Source organism: Oreochromis niloticus, unplaced genomic scaffold (assembly GCF_001858045.2).
Source record: "Oreochromis niloticus isolate F11D_XX unplaced genomic scaffold, O_niloticus_UMD_NMBU tig00007971_pilon, whole genome shotgun sequence".
Lineage (NCBI taxonomy): Eukaryota > Metazoa > Chordata > Actinopteri > Cichliformes > Cichlidae > Oreochromis > Oreochromis niloticus.
The window spans coordinates 496198-511686 of NW_020328880.1; the positions used below are offsets into that span (position 1 = coordinate 496198).

The 15489-nt window shown below is 41.8% G+C and overlaps 1 long non-coding RNA gene across 2 annotated transcripts; it reads right to left on the reverse strand.

Annotated features, from left to right (window-relative positions):
• Positions 1-7438: 7438 nt before the first annotated feature.
• LOC109201582 (uncharacterized) lies at positions 7439-10956 on the reverse strand. 2 transcript variants are annotated; one of them, XR_003218426.1, is made up of 3 exons: positions 10403-10769; positions 9911-9969; positions 7439-7468 (listed from the first exon to the last, which is right to left on the reverse strand). It is a non-coding gene; the product is annotated as an uncharacterized LOC109201582 (long non-coding RNA). The 2 variants fall into 2 exon arrangements; XR_002061632.2 differs by lacking the exon at positions 7439-7468 and adding an exon at positions 10782-10956 and having other exon boundaries at positions 9840-9969; positions 10403-10560.
• Between the last annotated feature and the right edge of the window lie 4533 nt (positions 10957-15489).

The window sequence follows — 15489 nt, forward strand, 5'->3', positions numbered from 1 at the left end:
ACTATACCGGGTTCACACATTTATGATCTGATTAAAGCCGTCACATCCACACACACACCTTCTGAAGGTTTCAGACCTATAGGCTGGACAGAGTTTTTAAAGGCTGTTTCAGATTTAAACATACCGTTATCAGCCATATCCAATGCTGGCGTACGTAAGACCCTTGCGTTGTATAAAACAGATCACGCGCTGCCCGAAGACAATGGTTTTTTAAAACACATGCCTAGAAAGAACACCCCGGGCGTCTCACTGCGTGATAGTACATTAAAGAAAAAAATAAAGAATAAAAAAAATAAATTAAAGGGTGGTCCTGTCAAGTGGTTGGATTTTTGAATTCAGACTATTTCTTATCACAGCTGTAATGTTGTTGTTTTTCTGCCTAAAATATTGACTGTTTGTTGTTTTTCTACCGTGATTTTTTTCACTAACTGTTAGATTGTTTTCTTTTATTACAGTTTTTTCTATTATTGTTTTTATTATTGTATAATGTTTGATTTCTTTATTACTCTTGAAGCCTGTATGATGTGGCTGTATAATATATGCAACATTTTTGATAATAAATACCATTGACTCGATTAAATCATGCTCTCGTATCGTCTTTTATTATAACCACTAGTACACATCAGTATCCTTGTTGCACACACACATAATCGCTACATCCTGCCACAGGCTCTATGTTGTTTACAAAGCGACACACCATAGCATCGTTACAAGTTAAATTAGTAGAATACATGTTAAGCAAATGTGAATAAGATACACCATTTTGTATATGAAATAAAAAAAATACACAATGTTGACCGCATGTGATGGAGAAGTCGTTCTGCACTTGTCTTCCTGAATATAAAATAGTGGAACAGTTTTTTAGAACAAACACCTTTATCTCTGGTGGAAAACGGTCTAGTGAGTTTCCAAAACTATCAAAAAAATAACAGCGTTTGTCTCTCGAAACATAAACAGCAAGCCAGTGTTCCCCGGGCATTGTAGAAGGGTGAGTGTTTACAATAGCCATAGCAGGCAGTCTTTGAAGGTGTGCATTGGGTAGCTGATCGCTGGCTAACACCCCTAGAAAATGTATGTTTTTATTGACAATCCTGCCGATCACAGATGTTAGTTCTATAGTGTTCATGACCGTGTTTGCTGTCTCAATAGTAATCCAAGAGCACCTGTCTCATATTAAATATTTCAATGACTGAATCAAATACCGAATAACACAAGATGTTCATTGTGCGGGGTAGCGGGTTTCTGAAACGGGCTTCAAGCGTTACGTTCCCAGTTTTAATTAACGATACATTGCCTGAATGTCCTTCGTCAGCTTCCAGATTGAAACAGAATAATGTATACCCGTTACCAAAGTCGTTACGCGATATGGCAAGTGCCCTGTCCTTTAAATGTCTTCCAGTGGTTTGTATCAGCTGATAGAATTCTTTGGTATACTGTTTTCTCTGAAAATTTGGCTGGAACGGTTTAGCAGGATAAGCCTGACCATCAGCGTATAAAGAAATGAATTCTATATCACAGTTTTCGAAATTAAATGGGTTACGGGTGGGACTTCCTGTAAAAGTGTCATGAGCATTTCGTTTCAGTAAGTAAGGAAAGAGACGACAAGCTTGTTAAGACATGTACATGGGTGAGAGCTCTGAGTGAGACTCACACCCAACTGTAGTCCGCCTTCTTTATTTATACACTCAATGTATAGTTTACACAATGTATAGTTTCATAACTCTGTTAAGGGTAAAGGCGTGCTTCCCCTTTCGACAACTCTTCTGCACGTCTTCGTCCTCGTGAATATGGCATAATCTTCTCGTTTCAAGTTCCTTAGGCGTTTCCTGTTTTTCTCTAAAAGTAGTTGAAACAGGTTTCACAAGCGGTTACACAAAAGTGGTTATTTTCCACTGCAGCAGTATGTATGCTAAAGACGTAAAACATAGACTTTATAAAAAGGTATAATAAAACAGTAAAATATCTTAACAAAAAGCTTCATTATCAATGATGACAAATTTAGGTATCCTGCCCATAAATAAATTTGTCATTTTGAGATCATCTCCGACAAGTAGACCGGCAGGAAGAGAGGCTTCGGCTTTGTCTTCTTCGAGGATACCGTAAATAAAGGCAGCACGGTGGCACGGTGGTTAGCACTGTTGCCGCACAGCAAGAAGGTCCTGAGTTCAATTCCACCATCAGGCCGGGGTCTTTCTGTGTGGAGTTTGCATGTTCTCCCCGTGTTTGCGTGGGTTCCCTCCGGGTACTCCGGCTTCCTCCCACCGTCCAAAGACATGCAGTTTGAGGGGATAGGTTAATTGGATAATCCAAATTGTCACTAGGTGTGAATGTGTGAGTGAATGTAAGTGTGAATGGTTGTCTGTCCCTGTGTGTTGGCCCTGCAACAGACTGGCGACCTGTCCAGGGTGTACCCCGCCTCTCGCCCTATGACAGCTGGGATAGGCTCCAGCGCCCCCCGCGACCCTGGAAAGGATAAGCGGAAGCGAATGGATGGATGGATGGATGGCCCATAAATAAATTGTCATTAGTTGATATTCGAGACCCTGCTGGTATGGAGAAAGTCTTTAAAGATACTCTGTCTATAGCATATTTTGCGTTTGCGTGGTGCAATGCCTTGCTGTGTGCCTGTCTGACGCTCGGTGATATACTAACTTTCTTGACAAAGAGACTGGCTGAGACAATTTTAACTCTGTACGCATTGGCATCCGCTGTCATGAGAGCAAATTCGTCTTTAGAGCGCACAAATTTCAGTGACAGGTCGATTCCATTAATAACAGTTTTTCTTGAAATAACAGATCTGCGTGTACAGGAGCTATCAATTCAACAATGCTGCTATTCGTTGTATATTCGCCTCTGGTCACAAGGCCTTGGTTGTCCCGTTCTATGGATGTGTCATTCATGTGTGATGCTGTATCCTTACAGAATAACCCTGTGCTGAACTGTGTGTCTAAAGTGTCCTTATTATAATTGATAAGACATTCTATCACACCTCTGTATGGATATGTGTTGGATGATTGACTAATGAGCGTGTGTCCCAAATTAACATCGACTTGACTAAATAAGCTGCATCCGGGATAATTAATAAATCCCACGTTAGCATCTCTAGCCAGGTTTGACCCATCAGCATTTGTGATTCTCACACGTGTGTAGATATATGTGTCATTTAGATCCAGGTAGTCTTCGCCGGACGATGAGATGTAAAACTCGATCGGGACTCCATCAGTGATTGCCGAAACAGGAGGTATTTCAATAAACGGACTTTTCTCAATGCTGGTCTGTGTGTAGGGAACAGTAAACAGGTCCAGCTCTGTTTTTACACATTCTCCAGATTGACTGTGTAACAGCGCCATTTAGAATATGTCAAATGCTGTAGTTTTTCAACGCGTGGTTCTGGGTCTTTTCACTCCGCGTGACGGTGTCCGTTTGTTGGATCTTCTGGCTGATTTTGTGGTTTTACACTTTCTAGATGGTGTGCGTGCTGTGGGTGGGGTTTTTGAAGTATTGGGCGTATACACATACACTCCGTTACCGTCCTGCTTAGTGGTTGTGGGCTTAGTTATGTTGGATATGACATCAGACACTATTCCTGATGCTGCGGTTTTAAGGTGGGGTTTGAGTATACTGACTCCTTTTTTAAACAACGGTACTGCAAATCTAAATAAGCTGCGGAACAATCCGCCCAGACCTGCGCCATATTGCGTGCTGGTCCCTATATACCCCCCCAAATCACCCCCAGCTTGCGCGATGTAATATTTTAGATATTTTGTCTCGTCTGTGTTGTAGACAGCCATCCTTTCTTTTTTAAAATTGCTGTCTTATCGGACGGAAGTGTAGCTTGACAAACACCTTACCGTATAAAACGGGTATATGTTGATTCTGATCGTCTTTCAAATCAATTTCTATGTCGTCGATTAATGTCTTTGACACAGGTGTGTAGTGTGGACTGTCAAATTGCAAAATGGCTACGCGCCCGGATATCGTCTGTGATATTTATAGCCCTTAATAGCCGCGCGTGGGCGTCACCCACAAGTTGATAATCGGCGATATCTGCATAAATAAACATGTTGTATTTTCCCCCGTATATGTCAGCAGGATGCGGTGCGTATGTGTTTTTATAATGAAGTACAAATGGTTCTTCTGTTTTGAATCCTAGGATTTCTGCCAGTCTCCCTCTAAATGTGAGAACGCTGCCTCTAGGCCCCATAACGCTGACATAGTTACTAACGGTGTTGTATTGTGTTTTAATGTCCGCCGTGCCTGGCTGCTGTTGGCATTTCAAATTAAATTCTTTTATTATCTGCTCCACAGAGGTATAATGACCCACAGACAGCTCAATCGTCATTACGGATAGGGCGTCATCTTTGACAGGGTTAAAAATTTCTACTAGCGAATCTGCTTCTGGAAAAGACAGCCAAGTGCGCGGGTACTGTATCTCTACAGGGAGTGCAGAATTATTAGGCAAATGAGTATTTTGTCCACATCATCCTCTTCATGCATGTTGTCTCACACCAAGCTGTATAGGCTCGAAACCCTACTACCAATTAAGCATATTAGGTGATGTGCATCTCTGTAATGAGAAGGGGTGTGGTCTAATGATATCAACACCCTATATCAGGTGTGCATAATTATTAGGCAACTTCCTTTCCTTTGGCAAAATGGGTCAAAAGAAGGACTTGACAGGCTCAGAAAAGTCTAAAATAGTGAGATATCTTGCAGAGGGATGCAGCAGTCTTAAAATTGCAAAGCTTCTGAAGCGTGATCATCGAACAATCAAGCGTTTCATTCAAAATAGTCAACAGGGTCGCAAGAAGCGTGTGGAAAAACCAAGGCGCAAAAAAACTGCCCATGAACTGAGAAAAGTCAAGCGTGCAGCTGCCAAGATGCCACTTGCCACCAGTTTGGCCATATTTCAGAGCTGCAACATCACTGGAGTGCCCAAAAGCACAAGGTGTGCAATACTCAGAGACATGGCCAAGGTAAGAAAGGCTGAAAGACGACCACCACTGAACAAGACACACAAGCTGAAACGTCAAGACTGGGCCAAGAAATATCTCAAGACTGATTTTTCTAAGGTTTGATGGACTGATGAAATGAGAGTGAGTCTTGATGGGCCAGATGGATGGGCCCGTGGCTGGATTGGTAAAGGGCAGAGAGCTCCAGTCCGACTCAGACGCCAGCAAGGTGGAGGTGGAGTACTGGTTTGGGCTGGTATCATCAAAGATGAGCTTGTGGGGCCTTTTCGGGTTGAGGATGGAGTCAAGCTCAACTCCCAGTCCTACTGCCAGTTTCTGGAAGACACCTTCTTCAAGCAGTGGTACAGGAAGAAGTCTGCATCCTTCAAGAAAAACATGATTTTCATGCAGGACAATGCTCCATCACACGCGTCCAAGTACTCCACAGCGTGGCTGGCAAGAAAGGGTATAAAAGAAGAAAAACTAATGACATGGCCTCCTTGTTCACCTGATCTGAACCCCATTGAGAACCTGTGGTCCATCATCAAATGTGAGATTTACAAGGAGGGAAAACAGTACACCTCTCTGAACAGTGTCTGTACGAGGGTATTAGACGTTTTCTAATACCCTCGTACGCAGTGTTGAGTCTATCTCTCTTGATGGCGTCGTCAACCTTGCTAAACATATGCAGCATAGCTCTCCAGTCGCACCACTGTATAAAAACCATATCCTTAAACCAAGTAGTGCGCTCTTCTATGCTCAGAGGCTAAGGATTTAACCTCTGGCTACTATAAAACTTTCCCTGTCATCACATACACTGAGAAAAATAAAGTCATCGGAGCTACGGTTAAAACGATCAGCCTCGACACTGTAAAGCTCTGGGCCTGTTGGACTGTTCCACTGGGAAACATACAGCATCTCTGGGAAGCCCACATTGTCCAAGTCCGCACAAACAACAGTGCGAAAGAGTTTCCAGTTTTTAGTAGACATGCGTTGTGACTCCCCCCAAAAGACTCCCTCATCACAATCTACACGAAGTATAACTGCTCCATTGGTATATTTAACGCTATACACATACCCGTTACTGCCTCGATATTCTAACTTAAATTCAGTCCCATCTACGACGTTTTCACAGCGTTGCTTTTTGCGGTGAGGGCCCCGGCATACGCCTGTAGACGTACCTAGAGCAGCTGATGCTTGGGCGATGTCCAGGCTGCTCGTCATGGTTGATACAGATGTCATCCTGCACTCCTTAGTTAGAGGTGTTCTTTAGGTTGCGCTGTTGATGTTCCAAATGGTGAAAGAGTCCGTTTTTATATGTATTGGACCAGCCCTCTAGGAGGTGTCGTTACCACCCCTTGGGGTTGGCCATGGTTTCAGTTGGCCTCTGAGATGCAGAGATAAAGGTGTGGGGGTGTAAGCAACAGGTGAAAACCTGTTTGGAGGATCGGATGGTCAGTAGAAAGTGTAATGGCAAGATAAAAACCTTTGGTGGCTCCGCTGGGTCTGACATGATAAGATCGCTAAAGAAAAAGCAAAATGCTCCTAATGCAGTTAAATCATCTATGTGTGTTTGTACCTAGTAGATAATTAGAGGGCTAGTTGCATTAAAGGAACATTGGGGGTTGTTACGGTGATAGTGTGGCTATGTGTGAATATGTGTTTTTTAGAAGGAGAAAAAACTTTCTGTTTAAAACTATTAGCCTCTGTGTGTTTCAGAGCACTAAAGAAAAGCAAAATACCCCTAAACTAGTTAAATTAAATCATCTATGTCTAAATAACAGAGCTCTGAGACCTATACAATCCTTTAAAACAGCTTAATTAAAACACATAATGGTTTCATTAAATAAAACGCTATTAAACACATGTAAACTCATATGACCCCTGAACTCACAAGCATGTACAAAGTCCGTTCACGCGCACATGCACGTGCAAAGTCCATTCACGCGCACACATGAACGCGGAGGGGGATAGTGGAGGGGGAGGGGGATGCGGGTGGGGTGGGGGGTGGGGGCAAAAAAAAGTATAGGTATATTACTACTATCATATTAAAAAACGAACAATAGCACGATCCGTGTGATTTTGCATCCACTTCGAAATTGTAGTCAATCAGCCCAGTCTCATACATAGATAACAGAAATGTCTCTAATGTAGACGTGTACAGTGTAGTGTAAGCATTAAAAGATCATAAAGGAAACACTAACATTTATGTGAAACTAATTGTAATAAAAAATGAACAGGTGCTTTATAGATTTAAAAGAAAGAATCTGAAAACAACATTTTTTTTGGTCTAAGTGGTCAAAGTAGAAAACAGAACTGATGTTCAAGAACAAACCGTAGCTGCACTAATATTACACATCTCGATCGTTGTGGTGAACAATGTTGCTTTTAAAACCACATGCAGTGTGTGACCATGACTGTCCACTGAGACCATGAACGCCCCTTCACTGAAGCATTCTTCTTCTTCTTCTTGCCATGAAAATGAAAGCATAAAGAGCATGAGCTGCTTTGATCTACTGAAAGGAAAAAGCAGAACATCTGAGCTGAAACCATCAGCTAAAATCATTAAGACAGAAACAATCATTCAATGCAGTGTCACAGGTATCTTAGCCTGTTACAACTGTTGATACAAGCCAAATATAGTTAACATTTAACTTTCATCGATTCATTCATTTAATTCAGGAGGAAGAAATGTCAGGTGGGTGCAGGCTGGTTACATGCATTTGGTCCCATGCTGTCTTTAACTAAATGACTTGGTTCTCTTTATGGCTGGGCTGTATGTGGGGTTATATCATGTTATGTGGGCAGGAGTACCTGTCCTCTGTTAGGCTTAGAAAGTTTCTCCATAAGCAGAGCTTCTAACTCTTATAGCTTCTAGCACATCTGTAGCTGTGCAGGTTTTTGGTGGCTCTTTTTACCCCACACTGGTTGTGAATGTGTAAATACCCACACTAGTTCTTTTGGGTTGCAGTTAACTTGGGAGGAAGGGGTGGGTCTGCCATGACTAGATGAATAAAAATGATCTGGGATACATAAATTTCATAATGCATTCAGATATCTCTATCAATTAAACCTGGCCTGAGGGCTGCCATTTTTCCATTCAGTTATTTCTCTTAGAAATGTTCGATCTAAATGATGAATGTGTTACAGTTAAAGTGACACTGGTCAGTGTAAATGACTCATTGGGACATAGAAACCTTTAAATTAATTCCCATCACCTGATATCGAGTGTCAAACAATATCAAAGCTGTAAAAGCTGTTTACAGTCAGGATTTATAAAAACTATGATTGTAAATAAATTCAAACTATTGAGCTTTTCTCTCTGTGCTGAATATCAACACTGTGACAAATGTTTCCTCTAAGCTGCGCGTGAGCGCAATTGTGCATTGCTGGCACAGTCTCTGTGCAGAAAAAATCTGCGTTGCGCACAAAAAAAAAAATCTAACCTGAATTGAAATTAAGTAAATATGTTAACAATTCCGTTTTGTAGTGTTAGTCAGTAAGTGACTGGCTGCTCCCGTATGGGATTAGAACGATGCCACCTTTTCCCATAGTCCAGCCAATTATGCGATTCACATTCGTATATACGCAGCTAATCAATGTGGTTGACAGGCTATGACAGCGTCCTTATGTGCCGACACCGGTGTTTTAGCTAGCAAAGCGGCGTGGCTGATGTGGAGTGAAGCCACGTTAATGACAATGTGTACAACCATTGGCGATGTGAGCAGGACAGACGGAACAAATGAGGGAAAAAGTGTGGACTTTATACCAGTTTTTAAATTGTGTTGATAGGCCACGTAAAACCAGAGTTATGATAAAAATATCTGCAATGTTTGGTTTTCTTCCTGAATACTATCGTTGTTTATATTTACTGCGGGAAGACCGAAAACACTCTCCGCCTGTGAGCAAAAACAAAACCAAAAATCCCCACTCTTTCCTATTGGTGGAAAAATGTACCATGTCGACCAATCAAAACATGGCATTTGTTGTTTAGGGAGGGGGGAAGTTTTAGGAATGACAAAGAAAAAAAAAGTTTTAGGAGTGACGGCGGTGTTTTGAGATGTGAGAGATTTGCCAGGTTTAGCGCAAATCTTGTGTAGTTAGTGTGTAGTTAGTGTGTAGTGTAGTCAATAGTTTTGTTGTGTGTGTCAGAACAATGAGTCGACTGCTGAATGTTACAGGTGTTACAGGAGTGATACATCTCCTGTTGTCAGGCCTGCAGGTATCAGGCTGTTGTTCTCCTTTATCTCATAGGGGACAGAAATTATTTTTTGGAGTGGCACAAATAATATGTGTGGCATCAAATTTAATGCAGAACAGCTGATTGTTCTGTAAAATAGTTTGAAATGTTTATTTAAAAAAAAAAGCCTTGGCTGCATTTTTAGGTAAACAGCTGCAAAAAGCGTTGTTGTTTGCAAAACTCAGTTACTTTTTTGAAGAAGTAACTATATAATTAATTGCCCATCATTGGTCATTATATACTGTATTTTGCAGAGAGAGAGTTACAGGACTCTCTCCCAGACCACAGACTCATAATACAAGTCAGAGCTTTATAAAAAAAAAGAAAAAAGAAAAAAAAGAAAGTTGTGTTTTCAAAATTGGACTTCAAGTTATTGTTACTACACAGGTCATGAACAATATATTTTTTTAAAAATTTTCATTGTAAGTGGGCTAAAGCAGTTAATTAAAAGTAGTCTAACATAAATGTAAACGCTGTAATTTGATTATTTTAATAAACCATGTGACTTGGATGGATTAGATGCTGGCGTGACCACAGTGACCACATCTGCTGTTGCTCACTGTGGTCCAAGGAACCGCTCAGGGAGTTTGTGTGTTCGCTCAGACACATGAAAAATTAGAGGGAACATTGACTGTGACTTCTTAGACTGCAAGCTTTACTTCAGCACAGTTGTAGAAGCCGTCACTCCAAATGTCTTTTGATAACAAGAAAAAAATACCTTTTCAGTCCACGGCCTGAAGTTCTTCTCCAAACATCTTCTGCCATCGGCTTTGTCTGCTGGTTTGAAGACAATAAACCACAAAAAAGATGATTTAGTCACTTTGTCTGCATCATGCAGCTCGAATGTGTCGTGTAACGATGTTGAATAGCCGTCGTTATCCCTCTGCTGTGTCAGTAGGATTGTACTGTACAGCATCTCATTGATATGTCAGAAATGCTAATGTAACACGATAACAGACGTCTGGTCTTACATCATTAAAATATAACGGGCAGGAGATATTTAGATATTTTTATATTTATATTATATTTTATAGCTGACAGATATTACTAAATAGATAGAATTTACTAAATGGTTGATGAACATGAAAAATATGTCCATATTCACAAATGACCATGAGAGCCAGTAGAATTAATTCAACTAAACACTCAAAAGACGTCCTTAAATGCTCTTTAAGTGGCAGAACAAACGAACAAACAGTTAATCGCTTACTTGAGATGAAATCTGCTCAGCTACTTTGAAAACAGCTTCTAACTGGTTCCTCCTTTAACAGGATGACTGCTCAGGGGTAAGGCCATCATGCAGTCCAGCAACCTTTATGGTTCTGCTTTGATTCACCAGGAACTATTAGGGAAACCTTTCAGCGCCTCCTGTGAAAGACACAGGCATAAACACAAACATTTATTAACATGTTCCACAGTCTTCCAGTTTGATTTTCTCATCCTGTGGACAACAACGTACAGAGAAGCAGGTTTATGTTAACTTTTGTAAGGTTTCTTTACTGAACATATCCAGCTGCAGCTCCACTGTGATCCTGAACTGGATAAGCACTTAAGAAAATGTGTCAATAAATGGACAAACATCAACTTACTATATTTATCCAAACAGACGGGACCAATAATGCTTCACTGAGTTAGAGACTTTAACAGTCTCTTCTATGTAAGAATGTCTCGTGATAGACCTGCAAACTTGACAACAAAGGTTTTTCAGACTACATGTAGCTGTCCTCTATGTCAGCTCACACATTTACATTCATGTCACACTTATTTCTGTTCATTATTACTTACATTTTGATTGGATACCTTGAGTTTGTAAATGATAAGATTAGATAATTGGAATACAATTCAATACAATTCATGTATCCAATTCAAGGTCACAGGAGGATGAAGCCTATCCCAGCTGATACAGGACAAAGACAGGCTGCCAGTTATCGCAGGGCTAAGACAATACGTGTGACAGAAAATCCAATTAAATGTTTGATATTTCTAATAATAATCATAATTATGACTATTATTTAAAGGTTTCTTTATAAATACGTTTCGATTTTTTTATAACCCCTAGAATATAAATCTGAGCTGTTTCAGATTCTGACCTCTGACCTCACTGTGTCCTCACTGCAGCTCCCTCTGCTTCTTGTCTTCCCCCAGTGATGACCGCCTGCCCTTAATATCACATGCTGTACCTGAGGAACAAAACAGGACAAACACTTGCCTTCATTTAAGAAGTACATTCATACAGAGATAATTTATGGAAAAACACTAGTTCACCCTTTGGGAGGAATCAGTTCCTGTGAAACATTTCTGTAAATCAACATCGTGGAGAATGAATGAAATGAGTTCTTCAGGTGGCTCAGCAGATCCACACTGACAAATGAAACTTCTGTGGAAGAAGAATCTGGATTTTTTTTATTTCTAATCCAGTTAAACTATCAAGGATTAAGCAACAGTGCTCATCTTTGCTCTTCTGAAATCTGTGTTAAACAACAACCAGTGTTGGGTAAGTTACTTTAAATTAGTAACTTAGTTACATTACTAGTTACTTCTATCAAAAGTAACTCCGTTACTTCAAGTTACTCATTACTTTCAGAGTAACTAGTTACTAGGGAAAGTAACTTTGGTTTTACTCAGAATTCTCTTGTTAATGTGTTGCTTCCATAACTGGATACCCAGCAAGATTGCCAGTCTTCTAGCTTGCTTACTTGCCACAAGTGCACTGTGCCACCTACCAATAGAAAGGAAAAATAATGTGCACATTTCCACGAGAGAAATCCCACGCCTGGACCGTCGTTGACCGCTGCCATGATTCTAGCCTGCTTTTTACATCCAACACAAAAACTGCAGTCGTGGTGCTTTCGATTGTACTCAGAACTCGGAAATTCTGCCTTCTGAATAGGAAGATGTAGGTAACACCAGACTGCAGATGAGCTGCATACAGAGCTGGACTAGGACTGCTGCTGAGTCTGCCTCACTGCCACTAACACCTGAATTCCTGTTCAACCAGTCACATTTATTCTGATCACCTTTGAAACAAACGACCATACTGAACACGCTCAGACACAATTTCATTCACTGAGTTCAAATCAAATTTATGGCATGATGTGTGTTTTTCTTTTTCCGAAATGTTTGCTTTAGCTAATGTAATTTTAGCTGACAAGGTCCAGCTTGTGTGTCATGACCAAACTTAACCTAATAAACTGACATATGACCTTTTTTATGGGTTTAATAATCAAATGTATTGTGCCGCTAGCTTTGAGGTTGTACATTGTAATAAGATGGCGCTGGAGTGACGGCAGCCTTTCCAAGTAGCTCTGCAACACCGTACTTGTTTCTTAACTTTTAACTGTTTTAGACTAGTCTTTCAAACTTTTTTTTCACCTTCCTTTAGTCACTTTACTTTCTACCTCTTAGATATACTATGGATAATGCACTTTTTAAAACTTCTGGAACCAGCTCCTTCATCTACTCGAGAGCGGAGCTGCTGGCACTAAACACAAAGGCAAAGACCAGCATGAGACACAATATCCCGGCCGAGCTAAAGAGGAGCTACAGAGGCTGCAAGGCTGGAGCGAGGAAAGCTGATCACCGGAGGCGATTCAAACCATCAATCCCAACAGTGATAATGGGCAACGTGAAGTCGTTACAGAATAAGATTGATGAACTGTCTGCTCTGAACAACCACCGACTCTACCGTGAGTGCAGTTTGTTTATTTTCACGGAGACGTGGCTAACTGAGCTAACGCCGCAGGCTAACGTAGACCTATGTGGATTCACATCCGTGAGAGCCGATAGGGACACACAGGCCAGCGGAAAAAGCAGAGGTGGGGGACTCATTGTCTACATTAACAACAGATATTATAACCCCGGACACGTCTCCGTTAAAGTATCGGTATGCTGTTCGGACCTGGAGCTGCTAGCCGTTACCTTGCGGCCATATTATCTACCTCGGGAGTTCAGTCATGTGATCTGTGTGTGTTTATATCCCTCCGAGGGCCGACGTAACAGCTGCCTGGGAGAAAATACACACAGTTACAGCAAGACTGCAGACACAACACCCCGAGGCTTTCATTATTATATCTGGAGACTTTAATCATGACACACTGGATTCTACTCTGGCTGCTTTTCACCAGTTTGTGAATTGTCCCACACGAAGCAACAGGACAACAGACAGGACCTACTGTATGCTAATGTGAGAGATGCATACAGAGCCATCCCCCTTCCCCAACTAGGGAAGTCAGACCACAACCTGGATTACCTACAGCTACAATACACACCCCTTGTCCAAAGGCAGCCTGTCACAACACGCTCCATTAGGAGATGGACCCCAGAAAAGGAGGATGCTCTGAGGGACTGCTATGACACCACAGACTGGGATGTGCTTCTGAGCCCACATGGTGAGGACATAGAGGGGGCGACACACTGTCTGACGGACTACCTCAACTTTTGTGTGGACACGGTCGCCCCTGGTAAGACGGTACGGTGTTATCCTAATAACAAACCGTGGGTAACACAGGAAGTCAAAGCTGTTCTCAACATGAAGAAGAAGGCTTTCAGGAGCAAAGTGAAGGAGGAGATGAAAGCAGCACAGCAGGAGGTGAAACGCTGCCTGAGGGAAGCAAAGGACACCTACAGGAGGAAGGTGGAGCAGAAGTTCGAGAGGAACAATATGAGGGAGGTCTGGAATGGTGTGAAAACCATCACAGGCCACAACACCAAGAACAGCACAGTGGGGGGGACTGTGGAGAAGGCAAACGAACTCAACTACTTCTTCAACAGGTTTGACTGGCACACAACTCCCCCACCCTCACCCTCACCTTTACTACAGAGCCCTCTCCCTACTGACATGTAATAATATATCCTTAGTATCCTTATTTTCTTATTATATTGTTTTATGTACTTTAATAATGAAGGTTTGTAAAGCAAGGCCACTTTTGACTCACAAACTAAGTGCTCACCCAGACTGAAAAAAGGAAGTGTAGAGCTGTACAGCATATTAATAAATACAGGAAGCCAGACTGAAAAGAGGAACTTTGCCATATAAGCAATGTTTGTATTGAAACTGTGACGTGTAAAGTACCAAAATAATACCTATATCAGACACAGTTTATGATTCTTTTTTTTTTATCTTTTTTTTTTTTTTAACCTGTCCCGTTTGGTTCTTTTGCCATCAGAATTATTGTCTAAAGGCGAAGAAAGATGCCCAATGGATTTACTTTACCAAATGGACCATCCCAGCCTTGCCGTAATGGTCCATCTGATTCACCTTTTATTGTTTATTTTATTTTCACTTGCTGAATACGGGACAGACTTGACTGGGGGAAAGAAAGGGGAGAAAGAAAGAGGGAAAGAAAAACAGCAGGGAAGAAGGACGGGGAAAGAGGGCAAAAAACCAAAAACCAACAGAATAAGCAGACAAAAAAAAATACATATATCGATCATCTGGTTCACCTGTTGAGAAAGAAAGAAGAAAGCAAGCAGAAGAAAACACGAGTAATAAACAACATCACAATGATCTATGGGAATATGACAGTAAATACTAAATATTAAACATTATTGTGCAGCACGTGAGATCGACAGCACACAGTGTGCTTTGAGGTAGGAGCCAAAAAGGGTGTAGTTTGTGTGTGTGATCACCCGTGTGTACACCTGTGAGCATGGACGCGCTTGTTTTTTTGTTTTGTTTTTTTTTTATTAAAAGGTTCCTTCATGTAATGATCTGGTAGAGGGTGTGGGGGGGCCACTGCCCCGTCCTCCAGGGCATGAAGCAGGTATGGAGGAGATCAAAACTCCAGACATCCAGAGGCCCCCAGAACACAAGAGACCAAGGAAGACCAACAGAGGGGCAGCCGCGTCACTATCCCAGAAAGAGCTGAAGAGAGTCCCAGATGAGGGGTCACTCAGCAGCCGCGGAGCAGAAGCCAGGGGGGTTGCAGTGACGTGCCCGTGAGCTCCGCCGGCAGCCAGCTGTGCCTGAGTGACCGAGCCCCGGGCCGAGAGGCCGAGGGCACCCCACCTCCGAAGACAGTTTATGATTCTAATGTTAGAGATCTTGCAACTGGCGTTTGGGCTGTGCAGGGGTCTCTCTCTTCCGGAAGATGATTAAATAAAAAGAAATAAATGTTTTAACACACTATGTGTTGGTTTTCTCTGTTCTATCATGGGGACAAAAGAATCGGTATTAATACTACTCTCCTACCTCCCTCGCTTCCCCCCCTCCCTGACACTATGACATCCCGTCCTCCTTCTCCAACCCCTCTCTCAACAGCAGGACACATCTCGCTGGGGGAGCAGCACAGCAAAGAA